At 35.9% G+C, this 19,060-nt stretch overlaps 1 protein-coding gene across 4 annotated transcripts in view; it reads left to right on the forward strand.

Annotated features, from left to right (window-relative positions):
- The window catches only part of C1H9orf24 (chromosome 1 C9orf24 homolog), a 51,505-nt gene that overhangs the window by 2,965 nt on the left and 29,480 nt on the right, over window positions 1–19,060 (forward strand). The window contains exon 2 of one of the 4 annotated variants that reach the window (XM_031945437.1): window positions 3,419–3,467. The exons of the other annotated variants lie outside the window; for them this stretch is intronic. The gene's annotated coding sequence lies outside the window, so the exon portion shown is untranslated. The remainder of the gene's footprint in view (window positions 1–3,418; window positions 3,468–19,060) is intronic. 4 annotated transcript variants of the gene reach the window in all.

Here is a 19,060-nt window from a genome sequence, read left to right on the forward strand (position 1 = left end):
ACAATGGCAGTCAATGTAAGATTAGATCCAGGTTCATGGAATAGAGAGTGAAAATCTCTAATGGCTACATCATCAAGGGCTAGGATGAAACTGCTCAAAAAACTTCCCAAGTATTGAAGGACTGGGGTAGATAAAGTTAGGGAGAGAGAAGTGGAGGGAAGATAGCATTCTAAATAGAGGGAAATGGTGTGAACAATGATGAAAACTTAAAGAAGCAAGGCTTTGAGACAGGATGGACCTGGCTGAAGCAAGAGCTTCATAGATAAGGAATAATGGGAGATAATTTGGAACTAAACCATGGAGGCCCTGAAGGGAGGAGTAGGAGGCCTATAGATATTAGAACTGCAAGGGAATTTGAAAATGATCTAGTCCAACAATCTCATTTTATAGATGTGTAAACTGAGGCTGACTAGCTCTTCTAAGAAATCCAATAATCTAATATGATTCCAAAAGATTCCTGATGGAAAATGCTATCCACATCCAGAGAAAGAACTTGGATATATATATACTTGGATATATATTAGAAATGTCTATATGTATGTGTGTGAGACAGTGATCCTTACCCAAATTAAAATCAGAGAGGCACTTTCAGGATAAAAACAAGCAAAAAAGTAATTTATTACAATCTCACAAGAAAGGACATCTCCCAACAGACAAGGTATCAGTGGAAAAGTGCAAAGCACAAATTGCAAAACACAAGATTAAATAGATCCTGAACACAGAAGTCTCCATCTCCCCCCTACACTTTTTCTTCCATTATCTGGAGGAGTCCAGACTTACACACTAAACACAGAAGTCTATCCCAGAAACAAAAGAATATTAGTAAATAACACACTCTTAATTTAAATTTCCCTAGAGAACTGCAATACAAGCAGATATTCTTGGATGAGAGAATTCTGTTACCTGAATTCCCAAAACCATCATTGCCTTTAAAAGAAGTGCTTAAATACTAATTAAGAGGTGTGTGAGGGGAAACAGGAGAAATGTTCATCCAAAACAATCAAACAGCTGCAGCTTTTTAGCTATAGCTCAACTTGTTATTGCAAAGTCTCAAGTCACAATTAGTCATATTCCCTCCCATAAGAGGTCTTCACTCAGTTTATCCCATACAGTGTGTATGCATGTGTGCATGTATGTTTGCATGTGTGTGTATACATAGATGCACACCTGTGTATATGTGAATATATTACATAAATACACATATGTATGTATAGACACACATCTGTGTGTGTTGTGTATATAATATATATCCTGTGTCTTAGAAACCATTATCTAGCACTTTAGTCACTACATATACAGTTGTATGTCTTGTATCTTAAGACTCATATCTAACACTCGTCAGTTATACTTCTATTAAGTTTTACTGAATCTATGCTTTTATCTGCCAGTAGAGGGAGTAAGAAGGACAAGGGCAAAGATTTAGGGAGCCATAATGGCTACCTTTTTATTAGAAGGATTGTCCAATGCATAAAAAAGATTAGATTTGTTTTGCTTCGTTCCAAAAGACAGAACGAGGGCCATTTTTTAGCAATGAAATTTTGTTTTTTTTCTCAATGTAAAGGGAAAAAACTGCATAATAGTTACATAACTATCAGAAAAGAGTTGCCTTGGATAGATAAGGGGTAGTAAATGAATTTCCTGTTGTTAAATCATGCTGAGGTCCCTCTAACAGTCAGCTCTAAAATTTGATAATGTTACACTTCTGTGCTTTATAAAATAAATTACTAACTCAGTAATTAATCTTAAAATGTTATTGCTGAGTGGCATTTTATTTCTTTATTTAAAAGTATTTCATTTTCTTCCAATTACATGTAAAGACAATTTTCACCATCCACTTTTTGAAAGATTTTGAGTTCCAAATATTTTTCCTCCCTCCTCCAGATGACAAGCAATCTGATATAGGCTACACATATGCCATCATGTAAAACATATTTTCACATTAGTCACATTGTGAAAACAATAGAAAAAAGAAAAAAAACAAAAACAAAAAAATGAAAATAGTAGGTTTTGATCTGCATTTAGACTCCATAGTTCTTTCTCTGGATATAGATAGCATTTTCCATCATGAATCTTTTGGAATTATCTTAGATCATTGTATTTCTGAGAAGAGCTAGGTGAATCATAGTTGATCTGAATGAGACTTTAAATTATTATCTCTAGACTAATAACTTCATTTTACAAATGAGGAAACTAAGGGCCCATAATGATGAAATTATTTGATCAAGGTCACTTCCAGTTAGTGGTAGAATAGAAAGTAATGCCAGAATGTCCTGAGTAGGGGGCTCCTTTCAAGCTCTTATCATTCTATGATTCTTTGATTTTGTTCTATGTAGGACAAAATATAATGACATGTAATACCTAACAAGTTAAGATGTTATTCACTGTTTTTAATCTATCCTATTTCCCCTAAGACAAAAGAAAGGTAGGGAAAGGCACCACTATCTTTCTTCTGTTTCCATCTCCAGTCAAGGCTGGGAGCAGACCACTTAATATGTTAACCCAAAAGAGGCAGTCTTAAAATGGAGGTCTACTAATAAGAGGTAATGGCTTCACTTATTCAAGCTACAATGCAAAAAATTATTGACTCCGTCTAGTCACCCAGCCAGTGCTGTCTACACAACCTTCCTCACTGTATGAACTCTTTCAGAATTTATAGCTCTGGGTGCCTTGATGGAGAGTTCTCATTGCAAGATTCAGTTCCTTAAGAAACCCTGTCTGTCATTCTAGCATTTGGTGATATGCAAGATTTTATTCTTCCTTCCCCATATTATAAATATCTTATCTGTCCTTCTCTTGAGTCAGAAAAATTGCTGCAACTGTTATAGGATAGGTATGTACGATCTTTTGTCTACCATCAGTAGAAGGATGCCCAAAATGGAAAGCCAATGTTTTCAATTAGCTATTAGGAGCTGATTCTACATTAACTGAACTGTTGTTGGTGAGTCTGTGGACTGGGATGAAATTTAATTCTCAATCAAGTTGGTTCCCAAGTTCCTATCTGAAGTATTACCCACATGTACCAATAGAGGGAATAAGACAAAGAGGGAACAGTCATTACAATGGAAGTCAAACATAGGTTTGAATACTGTTTCTCCTAATCATGTTACCTCGAGCAAATTTACCTGTTTAAAACCCAGGTCCTTTATCTGAAAAATTATAACTTTTTGCAAACTGTTCATTTAGAAGCTTTTCACTTTTTTAAAAGAAAGGGTAGGTATATATGCTTGATAAATTGACGCATTATCTGTAAGAAACAAAATATCTTACCAAGATCTCCACTGATTGATGAATGCAGGAAAGATTCATTTTACATTCTTGCAAGAATGGATATACCCCAATTCTGTAGTGTAGGAACACATTTACAGAGGCCAGGTCAAGCCTTTTTATAGGGTTTAATTATCCCCACTTCTTCCTTCAGGATCCTGATTGGTCAGAACCTTTTCCAGGTTACCATTCTCCCTTATAAGGTATGTAATATACCCAATTAGGTATGTAATATACCCAATTTTAAGCAAAATGTGACCAGGGAAGTTCTTCCTTTGGTTTTTTAGGCTTGTGTTGTTGGGCAAGTCTTTACTCTCCCAACCCTTCCTTGTTCAAGAGGCAAACTCCCCTTCCTTATCACATAGTTGAACTTACATTCTTATAGAGAAAAAGTTCAGAGGGTTCCTGTTCAAATCTAAAACCTTCCCCTCTGATTATTCTTGGGTATTCTTGTGAGTTTCAATTTTCTAATTTAATTTTCATAACCGTGGAAACCAAATGCCCATTCATTTCTCACTGTCCAATAATGTCATCTGAATTTTCTTTCCATTTAAAGATGTCTTTGTTTCTGTAGGTTTTGTAGTTGTGTATATTGTTCTTTTGGTTCTACTTTTTTCATTTAATTCTTCCTACATTGCTTTAAATTCTTCAAATATCCCATTACATACACTCATATCGACATAATATATTTAATCTAGCCTCACTCTTAGAGCACACAGTTGACTTTCAAATTTTTGTCATTTCAAATAGTGTAGCTGTGAATGTTTTCTTTCAGATAAGTCTTTTCTTGCTGTCAATAACCTCCTTTTGATAGTATCTCAATAGTAGTGTTGAGGTTCAGAAGGAGACCCCAAGAGGTTGGGGTCTCAGACAGGAGTCATGAGGTATCAAGTCAAGGGGCAAGGTTTATTGTAATTATAATGATAATTGAAGTGGGCTAAGTTCCAAAAGGATTTTAGCAAAGAACCAGCAGCAAGAAGACAAATTTATAGGAAAAGACAGAGAGATCCTGTTCTTCATGTCACTGATATGCTAATTTTATGACCCAGAGGTAGAACTGAAGAGTGGTCTGGTATGCACTTCACCATTTGTCTCAGAAACTTGATTATCACTGTCTAGCAGATTATCTGACAATCAGCAATGTTTGTAGGACTGTCTTAGGGCCTGAAGACTTTAGAATCATTGACAGATTATTAGAACAATAGCACTCTAAAATCAGGGGACTTTAGGATTACTGATATAGTTCTCTTAGAAGCTGTACTCCCTTCATTAGGATAAACACTTTTGAAACTTTTCTTGCATAATTCCCAATTGTTTTTCAAAGTATTGGGACCAACAGTACCTATTTTCCTGAATCCCTGCTCTGCCAATCTGGTCAAGGTTCTGCCCTCAGGAGGGATAAAACAGCACATAGAAAAAACCTGCCTCCTTAAAGATGGGAGAAAAAAATTTACAGCCAGTGTTTCCAATAAAGGCCTCATTTCTAAAATAATTAAAGAACTGAGTCAAATTTGTAAGAATATAAATCATTCCCCAAATGATAAATGGTTAAAGGATATGAACAGACAATTTTCAGATGAAGAAATTAAGGCCATCTATAGTCATATGAAAAAATGCTCTAAATCACTATTAATTAGAGAAATGCAAATTAAAACAACTTTGAGATACTAAATTACACCTCTCAGATTGTCGAAAATGACAGGAAAAGATAATGATAAATATTGGAGAGGATGTGGGAAAACTGGTACACTACTGCATTGTTGGTAGAGTTGTGAAATAATCTAAAGGAAACAAAAAAATAAAAGTGCAAAAATGTTTGTAGGAGCTCTTTTTTTGGTAGCAAAGATGGCTGAATAAGTTATGGTATGTGAAAGTAATGGAATATTATTGTTCTATGAAAAAATGATAAATAGGCTGATTTTAGAAAGAACTGGAAAGATGTACATGAACTAATGCTGAGCAAAACAAGCAGAACCAGAAAAACATTGTATACAATAACAGCAAGTTTGTGTGATGATCAACTATGACAAACTTGGTTCTTTTCAGCAGTTCAGTGATCCAAGGTAATGTCAATAAACTCTGGATGGAAAATATTATCCACATCCAGAAAGAGAACTACAGAGAATGTAAATCAATAAATGCTATGGTTGTTCATTTTTTTTTCTTTTTATCCTTTTTTTTCCCTTCTCATGATTTTTCCCTTTTGTTATGATTTTTCTCTCCTAACATGATTCATGAGGAAATATGTAAAAAATTTATATGTATAACATATATAATAAAAAAGTTTGCTTTTTTTTTTTTACACGTAATTGGGGAAAATAATTTTAAAAAGAAAAGAAAAGAAAAGAAACCTGCCTTCCATAAAAGTTCTAGAAGTCAGAATTTTGCGCAAGTGCAGCAAATTGCCAGAAACATAGTACCCCCTCTTGTGCTTTTAAATATATCAATCATAAATAGAACAGTTAAGAATAAAAGTAAGGTTATTAGAATGTCTTTGGTGTCAGGGACTAAAGTCATCAGATTCATCAGTCATTCTAGTTTTTTTTTTTTAAATCTCCGTTTCCCCTTCTTTCTGGGGGAAGGATGCCTAGTCTTTCTGGACTATCTCTTGTCAACATTGAATTGTTCTGTCTTTGCCAATTTCATGTGTGTAACATGATACTTATGAGTTGGTTTTTATTTAAGTTGCAATTTTCTGATGACTTGCAATTTGGGGCACTTTTTAAAATGACTGTTGACAGTTTGTAATTCTTCCTTTGAGAACCTTTTGTTTATAGCATTTGATTGGGAAATAGTTTTTGATCTTACAGATTTGATTCAATTTCCAATAGATTTTGCATTATGCACTTTTTTCGGAGTGTAAAGATCTTTTTCCTAGTCTTTATCTTTTTTTTCTGAGTCTAACTGCTTTAATTTGATTTGTTTAAAAGCTTTGTTTCTTTAATAATTATCTATTTTGTCTTTTGTAATATTTCCTTTGTATTATCATGAAAACCCAGAGAAGAGTATTCATAAGAAGATAGTCAACAGTGTCAAATACTGCAGAATAATGAGGACTGGTAAAGATTTTTGGATGTGGAAATTATAGAATCCCAGACAACCTTGGAAAGAGCGATTTTTGACAGTGATGAGGTCAGAAGTCAGATTGAAAGGGATGAGAAGTGAATGAGAAAAAAGGAAGCATAAATCACTTTTTCCAGAAGTTTATTGTGAAAAGGAGAGATTAAGATAATGGTTTGAGGGAATGGTAGGATCAAGGATGGATTTTTTTAAGGATGGAAGTATATGTGAGCATGTTTGTAGATTAACACAGAAAGATCCAGTGGATAAGTAAAAATTGAAGATTAAAGAAATATGAGTGGGTGGATAATTGCTGGAAAGGTGGGAGGGGACAGGATTAATGATAGAGAGATGGCCTTATTTAGAACATCACCTCTTCATCAAAGTCTGTAATAAAGGAGAGACTAGGAGATGATGGAAAGGAATTTTGAGATAGGAAAGGAGAAAAGAAATTGGAATGTCATGTCAAGAGGGTGAAACCGTAACTTTGCTTTCACCAGAAGAAGACATACATACCAGGGATATTTATAGAAGAAAAATATAAGGCATCCCTTCATTTTGTATTATTATACTTATAAATAGAGCAAAAGATGGACTCATCATAGTGAGTAATAAGCCACTCAAGGTCTTGTAGATAAAGTTGCTACTTCTTCTGCAATTGCCATTTACACTTGGGAGTCAGTCTGGACTTTTCCATCAGAGAATGCCTCTGAGATCTCTGGCAATCCTAAATTTTAGAGTTCCTGGAAATCGCTGGGCAAGCTCACTCTACCTATCCCCTACATTTCATCCAGAGTTTTTCATAAGTCCTGTGAACCTCTTTTAGCGTGTTTCCCATTCAGAAAGCTACAGCCAGGCTTGACCCTACAGGTAGAAAGCTAGTAGTTCCAGTCCGTGGACCCCCAAGAGAGGAGAGGGAGAGAAAAGGGAGTGCAACTAGGAATAGTGGGAAGGGCTGAGGGGGAGAGGGTGCAGAAAAAGGGAGAGGAGGAGGGAAGGTGGGGAATGAAGAGAAAAGGGAAAGGATGGGAGGGACAGAAAGAGAGAGGGCAAGGGAGAAGAAAGGCAGGAAAGGGAATGGAAAGAAGGAAGAGGGGAAGAATCAAGAAAAGGGGGGAGAAGGGAGTACAGAGAGAAGGAAGACAGACACATGCAAGTACCACATTACTAATTTTTAAATTTTTACCAAAGTTTCAAGATCTTTAGAATGGTCCAATGTGGTTCATCACAATGGTTGATTCATTCTACCTGGCTCCCTAACCTTCCCACTTTCATTTACTTTGGAATGGTGACAAAAATGAAGAGGAAAATACTTATGGATTGCCACAAATACAAACTGTTTTTAATCTTCCCTCCATTTGGAGCTTGTTCTATTTTCTTCTTTTGATCAGCATCAGAGTTTTTTTATTGCCTGCTTTTAATAGCCCCTCTCTCTACTAATAAGATACACAAACACCTTTCCCTACCTCCTGTGCAAAGACAAATAAAGTTTATATTGCCACTTTTATAAGTTCTGGGAATCTTTTAGCCCAACTCCCATTTATCCTTAAAAGGCCAGTGTCCCCAGACTAAAATCTATTCCATCTCTCCCTCAGGGGAGTATCCTTAGGAGGAGTATCTCTGAGGACTCGTGTCTTTTTCTAATGCTACTGGAACAAGCCCCAATTCCTATGTATTCTTTCCAATGTTAATAATATTTAGTAGCAGTATTTCTCTTAATATCACTGATATCCTCCTGTCAATAGAATTTTACTATATTTATCTCTAAACTGTGAATAGCTGGAGCCACACAAAGCAGGCCTAGAGACAGGTTTTTGGAGTTTAAATAGAGGTTTAATTAATCATTCATTCTCAGAGTGAGGAATGCATTTTGCAAACTGGAAACTCTCCTGGAAAGGAAAAACCTTCCTTGCTGCAGTAAAAGCAGAGATAAGTGGGAAGGGAGGGGGAAGGTAGATTACAACACAATCATTTTCAGGACCTGGGTGGTTTTCCATGACAAGAAATGCAGGACAGTATGGGTATTTCAAATCCTGTGGGAACAATTTGTGAGTGACTGGGGATTATTACTTGGTGGGGGATAGAGAACAGAATTGTGTGAACATACACAGGAGAGTATTGTCAAGAATTGATTGATCATTTCAATCTGCCCTATGGGACTCTGACTCCCAAGGCAGAATTATTGGGAAAGTGGTAGCTCTGAAAAATCTAAATTATTGCCATATTCATTACACAGATCATATCAATTAATATGAAAAGATAATTTCCTTCACACTCCATAGTCACTCCAATATCATTTAATCAATTAGCACCAAATATTTTTTTACAAAGAGAAATTGATCAAGATATAGAAAAAATAGTGGTTAAAAAATATTTCCCACACACCTACCTGGGAGTATACTTTCTTCTTACCTTCTTAACCCCCGGGGGAAAGTGGGTTCAACCTTAAAATAGCTGCTACAATGTGAATTCACCCCCACCAAATTAACTTCTGAAGACAGTATACCAAGTTGCTCTTGCCTCCCTCTCAGATGTCCTTTGATCTACTGCTAGGGAGGGCTCCAGGCTCCTCCGAATCCAAAGGCTTATAGCATGTTTCTCAAACTAACTGGGCAGGAAATAGGATCATATAGTTGGTAAAGTATTCTCAGTTCCAGCTTAGCCAATCAATCTTCTTCATGTGGCAAACAGACCAGTAACAATATACAGTTATCTCTTCCACATTGTGACTTTCCTTGTTGCAGTTATGATATATAAAGGGTTGGCATAAGAAATTAAATGGGAATTTGGGGAGTTTTGCAGAAGCTAGAGATGATACTTAAAGGCCAGCAAACAACAGTTAAAAAAAAACCCAACCCAGAGATGCATAAAAATGTATAAAATGTATAAAATCAACATGTTTTATCTGTTAATGTCATAATAATTCAGACTTCTCTGATACAAAGGAAGGGCCCCAAAATTTTAAGTGGTTTTTCCAGATTGGGGGAAAGGGCAGCCACACTCCTAACCCCTGTAATGTGGAAGAGATAACTGTACTCCAAAATCCACATGGATATTATTACATCAAGCAGATCCCACTAAATGCTCCTGAGGATTGGGCTTGGCTGGTCCCCTCCTTACATCATATTGTAACAATCCAATCTTAATCACCCCTTTCCTTCCAGTCTCTAAAGAGAGAGCCAAGATTCTATTTTTATTGATACAACCTTTTTTTTTCCCTTTTAATAATTTTTTGTTTACTCTTCCCCACATATCCTGCCTCCACCACATACACCCTAACCATAATTAAATAATAAGATAATAGAATTATCCAAAGTAAGGAGATAGTTAAGAGAGCATTGCCTACCTGCCCTTGAAAAATTCAAATCATCAAACCTAAATGAACTGCATCCTCAGGGAAAAGAAAGAATAACAGATGTGATTGCTGAGTTTCTAAAGTCAGTGATATTTAAGTGATTAGGAGAAGGAGGGAAGTACCTCAGGATTGGTTTCATTTGTGTCTGCATCCTCAGCATCTAGCATAGTTCTGCTTAATATAATAAGTACTTAATAAATGTTTGTTGATTGATTGGAACAAGACAAATAACACTTTTTTTTAATGGGATAGGAAGAAATCTGCAAACTTCCCACACTATTGACCCAAACTGATCTCTATGTTCCTCATGCAGCATTTACTCAATTCAAAGCCCTTGAATGGGCCACCCCACATTACTAGCAGGCACTTACCTTTCCGTCAGAACACTTCCTTTAAGACTCAGCTCAAGAACCATTTGATGTATATGAAATTTTTTGAACCCCTCAAATTCTAGTCTTTACTCCCTAATTACTTTGTAGTTGTCCTGTGTATATTTATTCTGCATATGCTTTAAAATATATACCATGTCTTTCCCAATAGAATATAAATTTCTTGAGAAACAGGGATTGCTGCTGCTGCTTTCTTCCTCCTCTTCTTTCTTTTCTTCCTCCTCTTTTTTTTCCTCTTCTTCCTTTCCCTATTCTTCCTATTCCTTCTCCTCTTTTTCTTCTTCATCATATTCTTTATATTTCTATCTCCAGGATAATAAATATCCAGCAGGTATAACAGATAAAATTAGAGATAGTTCACATCTAGGATAAAAAAAAGCGCTGTCCATAACAAGTCAGTTCATTTTTTGTTGTTATACAAGTCAATTCATTTTTTGTTGTTATTGCTCAGTCATGTTCAATATTAACTTCACAAGTATATAGGAGTGGAGCAAAAAGGACACATGGTTATGGAGAAGATTGAAAAAATTGAAGATTTAGGAGACTATCAAGTCAATATGAATCAACAAAGTCACAATGAGCAAAGAAAATAGTGAATCCCAACTATAAACAAATCTTTGTTTATAGTTAATTATTTTCAAAGATCAAGAATTCTTAGATTGATTCACTAAGTTTTGTCCTCTAACTCTACTGCTGTTTTTAAAGGTCTTAGGTTTTCCAGTTTTTCACTTAGTTTTCTTTGTTTCGTTCTGCCTGAGTCATCCTATTCCTCAGAGTCCACTCTTCGTTGAAATTTTTTCTCCATACTTTCTATTTTGTCATTTCTCATATGCATCTTCTAGAATTCTTGCTTCAGTGATTTCATTCCAAATATTATAGATTCCAGATCTTCTTTATATCACAGATTGTAATTTTCTAAGCCAAATTGGAGGTTTTGGCAATATGTCCATTCTCTCTTTTATAGTTACAATTGTTATTGCAAATCTATTTTTTCCTTTCAGAGATTTCTCCTCATTTTTTTTATCCTCTTAATATGTATTCATTGTGGTGGTCCAAGCCCTATTTTTTGCTTATTCATTTCTTCCATCATTCCAGTATTTTGCCTACAAAGCTTCTCCTATTAGGATTGGGTTTGTTTTTTGTTTGTTTCCCCCTTTTTGTTGTTCTTTTGTTTTTATCTGGTATGTTAATTGTTATTTTGAGATGGAGCAGGTGAAGCTAGGTTTAATCACAGTCTATCTTCCTGCATGTAGGCAGCTTGGTGCCTCAATGAACAGAGTACTATTCCTGAAATCATGGGGACTGGAGTTCAAATATGACCTCAGACATTTACAAGCTGTATTACCTTAGGGAAGTCACAACTCCTCTCTATATCAGTTTCCCCAACTGTAAAAAGAGAATAATAATAGCATCTACCTCCCAAAGTTGTTGTGAGAATCATATGAGATATTTATAAAGAACTTTGCCCGTATTTAACATGTATAGGACTGCTTGCCATGTGGGGGAGGGGTTGGAGGGAGGGAGGGGAAAAATCGGAACAAAAGTGAGTGCAAGGGATAATGTTGTAAAAAAATTACCCAGGCATGGGTTCTGTCAATAAAAAGTTATAATTATGAAAAAAAAAAAAAAGAACTTTACCCAGTGTCTGGCACATATTAAATATTTAATGAATACTTGTTCCTTTCCTTTTCCCCCTTGCTCTGGAAGTCCTGTAAGTAATTTTGATAAGATTTTTACTTTTCTGTGCTTGTATGGAAATATACTCCAAAATAGGAATAATAATCTACATTATTAACTTGTCTACTGTGCTAGACTTTGGTAACTAAATTGATAAACTCCAGATCTGGAGTCCTTCATATCACTGTTGAAGAATTAGCTCAGTATTAAGAGTATTTTCTGCATTTTTCTGGTTCAGGAAATAAAAGTTTTATACTTGTGGTTGTAAGGAGAAAATTAAAGTGTAGACACTCAATCAAGGCTCATAGCCACTCAATCTAAGTAGGGTTGATCAATTAAGTCTTACAGCTAGATTGAGAAGGCAAAAAAATAAATTGGGGGTAGTACAACTTGAAAGACAATTTGAGAGTACTACAGCTTTACAAATTTAGGAAAGTACAAATTTAGGAGACCATTGATGGTTGCATTAACAGGACCATTAACATTGACCAGAATGTTCAGGGAACAAGTACAGAGAGTTAAGGCAGGTGCCCTTTATTGTTTTGCTTGGAGATGACATACTTTCCCCAGGAAACTCATTGTTTTGCCTGGAAGAAACTTGTGGTTTCTTCTTCATACTAGCTAATACTTTATCTGTCCATAGATCTGTGCATAATTATCAAGTGCACAAAAGAAGGCCTTGCTTCCTGATTTCACATTGCCAATCACCTTCTCCATAAACGCTGAGACACAGATATCCCCTGAGCAAGACAGATTCTTCTGTTTTCCTGCTTTCCTAGAGACAAAGCAGTTTCACATCTGATGTTGTGTCTCAAATTCTGCTTTGTGTCTCTCCCTCTGTGGAAGGTTTTATGGCTTCCAAATGGGGAGGGGGGAACCACTAAGATATTGACAAGATAACTAAAATATAAAACATTTCATGAAGTGCAAAATAAATTCGTATGTAAAGTCGTAGAATCATCAGTTTTAAAACAGAAAAAGAAACCCAAAAGTCAAATACTTCAGGAGTTTTTAATCTGGGGTCTGCGAAATTATATAAAGATGTAACTATTTCAATCGAATTGATATTCTTTATAATCCCATGTGTTTCATTTTATATATTTAAAAGCTATTTTAAGAATGATTGGTTTCAACAGATTGCCAAAGAGTTCCAGGATACTCAAAATGCTAAGAATCCTTATCTAGTTCAAATCTCTCCCTCTGCTTTTCTCCTATCTGTTTTACAAATAAAAAAACAGATCTGTCCAGCAACAGGTCTGTCTGAAGATCAAGGAAGAATTTGTGAAGCAAATGGCATATGTTTTGGAAAGTAAGACTAGGAATCCATCAAAGAAAGAAGGGAAGGGAAGATATTCTTTTTTTTCCCCCTGAGGCAATTGGGTTAAGTGACTTACCCAGGGTCACATAGCCAGGAAGTGTTAAGTGTCTGAGACCAGATTTGGACTCAGGTCCTCCTGGCTTCAGGGCTAGTGCTCTATTCACTGCTACTTAGATGCCCTGAGGGAAGGATATTCTTTTATTATTATTATTATTATAACTCTTTATTGACAGACCATATGCATGGGTAATTTTTTACAACATTATCCCTTGCACTCACTTCTGTTCTGACTTTTCCCTTCCCTCCCTCCACACCTCCTTTCCTAATTGACAGGCAGTGTTATACATGTTAAATATGTTAAAGTATATCCTAGATACAATATATGTGTGCAGAACCGAACAGTTCTCTTGTTGCTCAGGGAGAATTGGATTCAGAAGGTAAAAATAACCTGGGAAGAAAAACAAAAATGCAAGTCGTCCACATTCATTTCCCAGTGTTTCTTCTCTGGATGTGGCTGCTTCTGTCCATCATTGATCAATTGGAACTGAATTGGATTCTCTCTTTGTCGAAGAAATCCACTTCCATCAGAATACATCCTCATACAGTATCATTGTTGAGGTATATAATGATCTCCTGGTTCTGCTCATTTTACTCAGCATCAGTTCATGTAAGTCTCTCCAAGCCTCTCTGTATTCATCCTGCTGGTCATTTCTTACAGAACAATAATATTCCATAACATTCATATACCACAATTTACCCAACCATTCTCCAATTGATGGGCATCCACTCATTTTCCAGTTTCTAGCCACTACAAACGGGTTGCCACAAACATTTTTGCACATGTGGGTCCCTTTTCCTTCTTTAAGATCTCTTTGGGATATAAGCCCAGTAGAAACACTGCTGGATCAAAGGATATGCACAGTTTGATAACTTTTTGGGCATAATTCCAGATTACTCTCCAGAATGGTTGGATTCATTCACAACTCCATCAACAATTCATCAGTGTCCCAGTTTTCCCACATCGAGGGAAGGATATTCTAAGCAAATATACAAAAGCACTGTAGGAGAAAAGTCCAGGATGTCTTTGAGGGACTTTTTAAAAAATTATTACACTTTTGCAAGAAAACAGAATCTATGAGACAAATAATGTCAAATAAGGTTGGAGAAAGGAGGGTGGTCCTAAAAAGTAGAGGAATTTAAACATTAGGCAAAATATTTGTTAATCAATCAATTCCATTAATCAATAATCATTTATTAAGCAACTATTATGTTCTAAGCACTATGCAAAGTTCTGGAGATACAAAAAGAAACGAGATAGTCCAATCCTGCCTTCAAGGAACTTATAATCAAAAGGGAGAATACAAAATGCCAACAAGTATATACAAAGCAACTGATTAGCAGAGGAAAGGTGCTAAGAATTAAAAGGGGTTGGACAAAGTGTACTATAAAAGATAGGATGTTAGTTGGGATTTAAAGAAAGCCTAAGGATATCATTAGTTAGGAGGCTATAGAGAACTAATTTAGATGCTTCTCTCTACAGATTCTCTAGGAGACCTCATCCATTTTGGCGGGTAAAATTCCTTTTTGACTGAGGCTACATTGACCTTTCCTAAGCCATAGTTCTGGTCCCAGTTATCATTCTCTCTTCTTCCATGAATGATAGAAATTTGCTTTAACAAAGGCTGCTATGGGAGGATGATGAAAAAAAAGCATCAACAGAGAGGACCTTCAAGTTAGGAAGACGTTGGTCTAAGTCTTGCCTCTAACATATAGGAGCGATGTGGAGCGGTCCTGGACCTAGCTTTCTAGAAAGGTAAGGACTTCCCAGATGATGCTTACTGGATAGGAAAGGAACAATCAGATGGCTGAGGATCTGGAGGATCAGCAAATGATAGTCACAATTTTGGAGGAATAAATCTGGATGGCTCTTTTTTTTTTTTTTTTTTTTTTTTTTTTTTTTTTTTTTTTTTTTTTATTTGTGGTAGTTATTCAGATGATACAGGTAGTGGGAAAAGAATTACCTCTCATTTCTTGGGAGAGTAAGCAATAGAGTGGCACTAGGACTTCTGTAGAAAGTTAAACCTCAGGAGAAGGAAAAAAAGATATTATGTCCTTATAGGTTCCTGTGAGATCCTTGATATTTTTGCTTTCCATGGGATGAAATAAAGGTTATCTTGTATCAGATATATATTGCTAGCTTGAGTACTTGCACAAGAGCTATACTAAAACTACTTCTGAGGAGTAGACATAAAGCAAATTCAGAAATGTTAGGGGCAAAATGAACCATATTTTAGAATTTCTGGAGGAAGGAATGAGCTAGAAAGAGTGACTCGTGAGAAGCCTCCAAGATTAAATCCAATCCATGCAAAGTTAAAATTTGAGACTGTAAACCACAAGTAGCATCATTATGTCAAACAAACAAACAAAAACAAAAAACAAATCCTCAGCCTTAAAAAGAAAATCCTCCATCTTTTTTTTTAAGAGTCAGAAACTTGGGGCAGGAAAGCATATAATAAATGTGGGCACTAGGACTTCAGGGCCACTTGGTATCAAGAGCCTGTACAGGTGGCCTTCTAGGATAAATTTTTAACTACATACTTATCATGGTAAAGGCATTAATTTGACATGTTAATGGTAGTTTTTAGAGTTCTCTGCTCCCTAATTCTATGTGTTGTCTTTGTACAAGCAAGAGATTTCTTGTTTCAGTTTTTCTTCAACAGCAGAAGAAAGTGTGTGTGAGAGACAGACAGACAGATAGATAAATGGAGGGAAGGAGGGAAGGAGAAAAGGAAGAAGAGGGAGAGAGAGAGAGAGAGAGAGACAACAGAGACAGACGACATAGACAGAGACAAACAGATGGAGGGAGGGAGGGAGGGAGGAAGGGAGGGAGAAAAGGAAGAAGGGTAAGAGAGAGAGAGAGAGAGAGAGAGAGAGAGAGAGAGAACAGGAAGCTTGCTAAGGCCCACATAATACTCTGAGATGATCTATTTCTAATCAAAAGAGATTAAATTTCTTCCGCTAAAGTGTCTGAGGCTCAGAGATGTAAGAAAATTAATTTGTGTCTAATACTAAAGCTTAGCCATTAAATATTGCCATTTTCCAGCCCAGTCTCCTATCATTGTCTACTGACAGAAATTATTTACATCAAGGGGCTGTGTAAATGCTTTTCTTCAAAACATTTTAAAACCACAAATAAAATATCCAGCTTTAAGACAGATGTACAGTTGTTTCTGTGGAGTCAGGCTGAGGGATATGGACTTTATATCACAGGCAATGGAGGGGCCATGGACATGCAATTGAGCAGATTTATGTGATCAGCCCTCTGCATTAAAAAGATTGATCTGATATCAAGGGGACATGCTGGTAAAGAAAAGACTGAAAACTGAGAGACCAGTTAGAAAGTGACTGCATTTGGTAGAGAAAACATAAATGAGAGGTTCTAGATTGGAGTTAGAGATTCCACGTTCTAATTCTGTCTTTGCTGGATATATCTGGATACATGGTTCTGATAGTAACTGGGATTTATGTAGGGCTTTAACATTGCAAAGTGCTTTGAATGCATCATATCATTTGTGACTCAACATAACCATGTGTAGATATGGCAGATATTATTATCCCCAACATATAAAGGAAAAAACTCGAGACCCAGAGAAATTAGATTAATGTGCCCACATCCACGTCCACATAGCTAGGGTAAGAACTGTGATTCAAGTCCAGGTATTCTTGACTCCTAAGTCCAGCACCACATCTCTCTCCATAAAGTGTAAAAATAGTTATAAAATGAGAAGATTTGACTAAATTATCTCTAAGGTTCCTTCCCGCTTACTAAGAGAGAGACACAAAGAAAGAGAATGAGGCAGAGGCCACATGACATGGTGGAAAGAGCACAAATGTAATCAAAGAATTTGGGTTTTAATTCTGGCCCAGTTACTTGCTACTTGTATGACCTTGGACAAGTAATTTCCTGTTGGGAAGAAAGAAATTGCAATATAGTAGAAAGAACATTTGACTCTGAGGTCAGAGGATCTGGGTTCAAATCCTAATCCTGAAAATCATATGACCTTAATCAAATCACTTAACTTTCCTCAATTAGGAAATTGGACTAAATGGCCAACTGAGACTGAGGTCCCTGCTAGCTCTATATCTACAAATCTCCAAAAAACTTTGGGCCTCACTTCCTTCATCTGTAAAATTATGATCTCTAAAAGTTCTTCTAGTTGTTGTTTTTTAAATATAAATTTTTATCATTTTTATATCACCTAGACTTCCTACTGCATCCCTAACTCTTTCTCCTCTCCTCCCAGAAAGTCATTTCTTTATAACAAAGAATTTCTCAACAAAAGAGAAAAATTACAGCAAAACACACACTCTCTCTCTCTCAAAAAAAAAAAAAAAAAAAAAAAAAAAAAACTTAAATTATTTGCAGTGTTCTGTACCCAGGGATTTCCTTAAATATTTCTGCATAAAAAAGGGAGGGTGAGGCATCCTCTCTTATCTTTTCTCTGGGGCCAAACCTATCTGTAATTTCACAACATTCATTTTCTACTTCATTGTGATAGCTTTTTTCCATTAGCATGATAGTAAAGGCATTGTGTATTTTAAAGCTAGATTTATTTTTGTATTCTGAACTTTAAATCCTATCCACCTCACCCACCCCACCCCCAAAAAAACACATTTCTATATGCACAGCAGAAAGCTAAAGGAAGGATGGCTATGAAACCATAAATCTCTAATTCATACCTCTTGCTTTTTTAAAGTGTACAATAAAATCCATGTTATTTTCAAGTCTGCCCTGCTTTTCTCTTTTCCATCTTCAACTTCCTTCTGTTCTCTTTGGGCATTTAAAAAAATATTTCAGTAGCCTGATTTTTTTCAGCACTATTATTAGCCACCCCTCTCTTTCCCCCATGCATCCACATAGACCCAACTCAAAGTCCAGGACAGCTAACCACAGACATGCATGAGCAATTGCTGCTGTATACAGTGCAGTCATCCTCAAACTGGTAGAAATCTATCAAAAGATTTAAAAGATGAAGTATATTAAGGTGAACTCCATTATTTCTCATCAACTTGCAAACTTGCCATTGTTGGTGATGAAGAATTGAATCTTTATTAAAGCAACTGCTGGTGGCAGTCTTACAAACATGTTTAGTTTTCCAGCTAACAATTTTTACATTTAAATAATCTTAAACTATATTTTAGTGTTACTGTGGCTTCTTCACGGAAGCTATTTATTTCTGAAGTTAATGGTTTTGATTGCACTGACTTTTAAAAAAAATGTTTAGATTTTACTTTCTGAAGTTTTAATAGTGAACATTGGGTTCTGTACAGATTTTTATTTCCACTCTGGTAGATAAGTTAAATAGGGCAAACTAGGTGTTGCAGTAGACAAATCCAGGGCAAGTCACTTTACTCTCTGTAAAGCCTAGAGTTAGGAAGACCTGAGTTCAAATCCAGAGCAAGTCACTTAACACTATGTTTACATCAATTTCCTCATTTGTAAAATGAGAAGGAAATGGCAAATCATTTAAGTAACTTTTCCAAGAAAACCCCAAATGGGATCATAGAGTCTGATGTGATTGAGACAACTAAAAATCCACAACAAAAGATAAATAAAATAAAGGCAAACAAAGTTAATAAATATGGTCAAGAAAGAAAATCCAGTGTCCATCTTCAAAAATGTCTGTCTCTCACTTAACCTAGGATCCATCACCTCTCTGTCAGAAGATGGATAATGCTCCATGTCATATGGAGACATGGTTCATCCCTGTATTTATTAAGTTCTTAATTGAGTCTTCCAAAATTAATTTCTTTCTTGTTCTTGTGTAAATTTTCTCCTGATCTTGCTCTCTTTTATTCAGTATTCTCTGAAATCATCTTTCACCATTTCTCATAAAGCAACCATATTGCATTATATTCACATGCATCCACAATTTGTTCAATCATTTTCCATTTAATGGGCTACCTCCTTAGAGTCTTTTCTTTTAATCCCCCCAC

The sequence above is a fragment of the Sarcophilus harrisii genome, chromosome 1, assembly GCF_902635505.1.
Source record: "Sarcophilus harrisii chromosome 1, mSarHar1.11, whole genome shotgun sequence".
Taxonomy (NCBI): domain Eukaryota; kingdom Metazoa; phylum Chordata; class Mammalia; order Dasyuromorphia; family Dasyuridae; genus Sarcophilus; species Sarcophilus harrisii.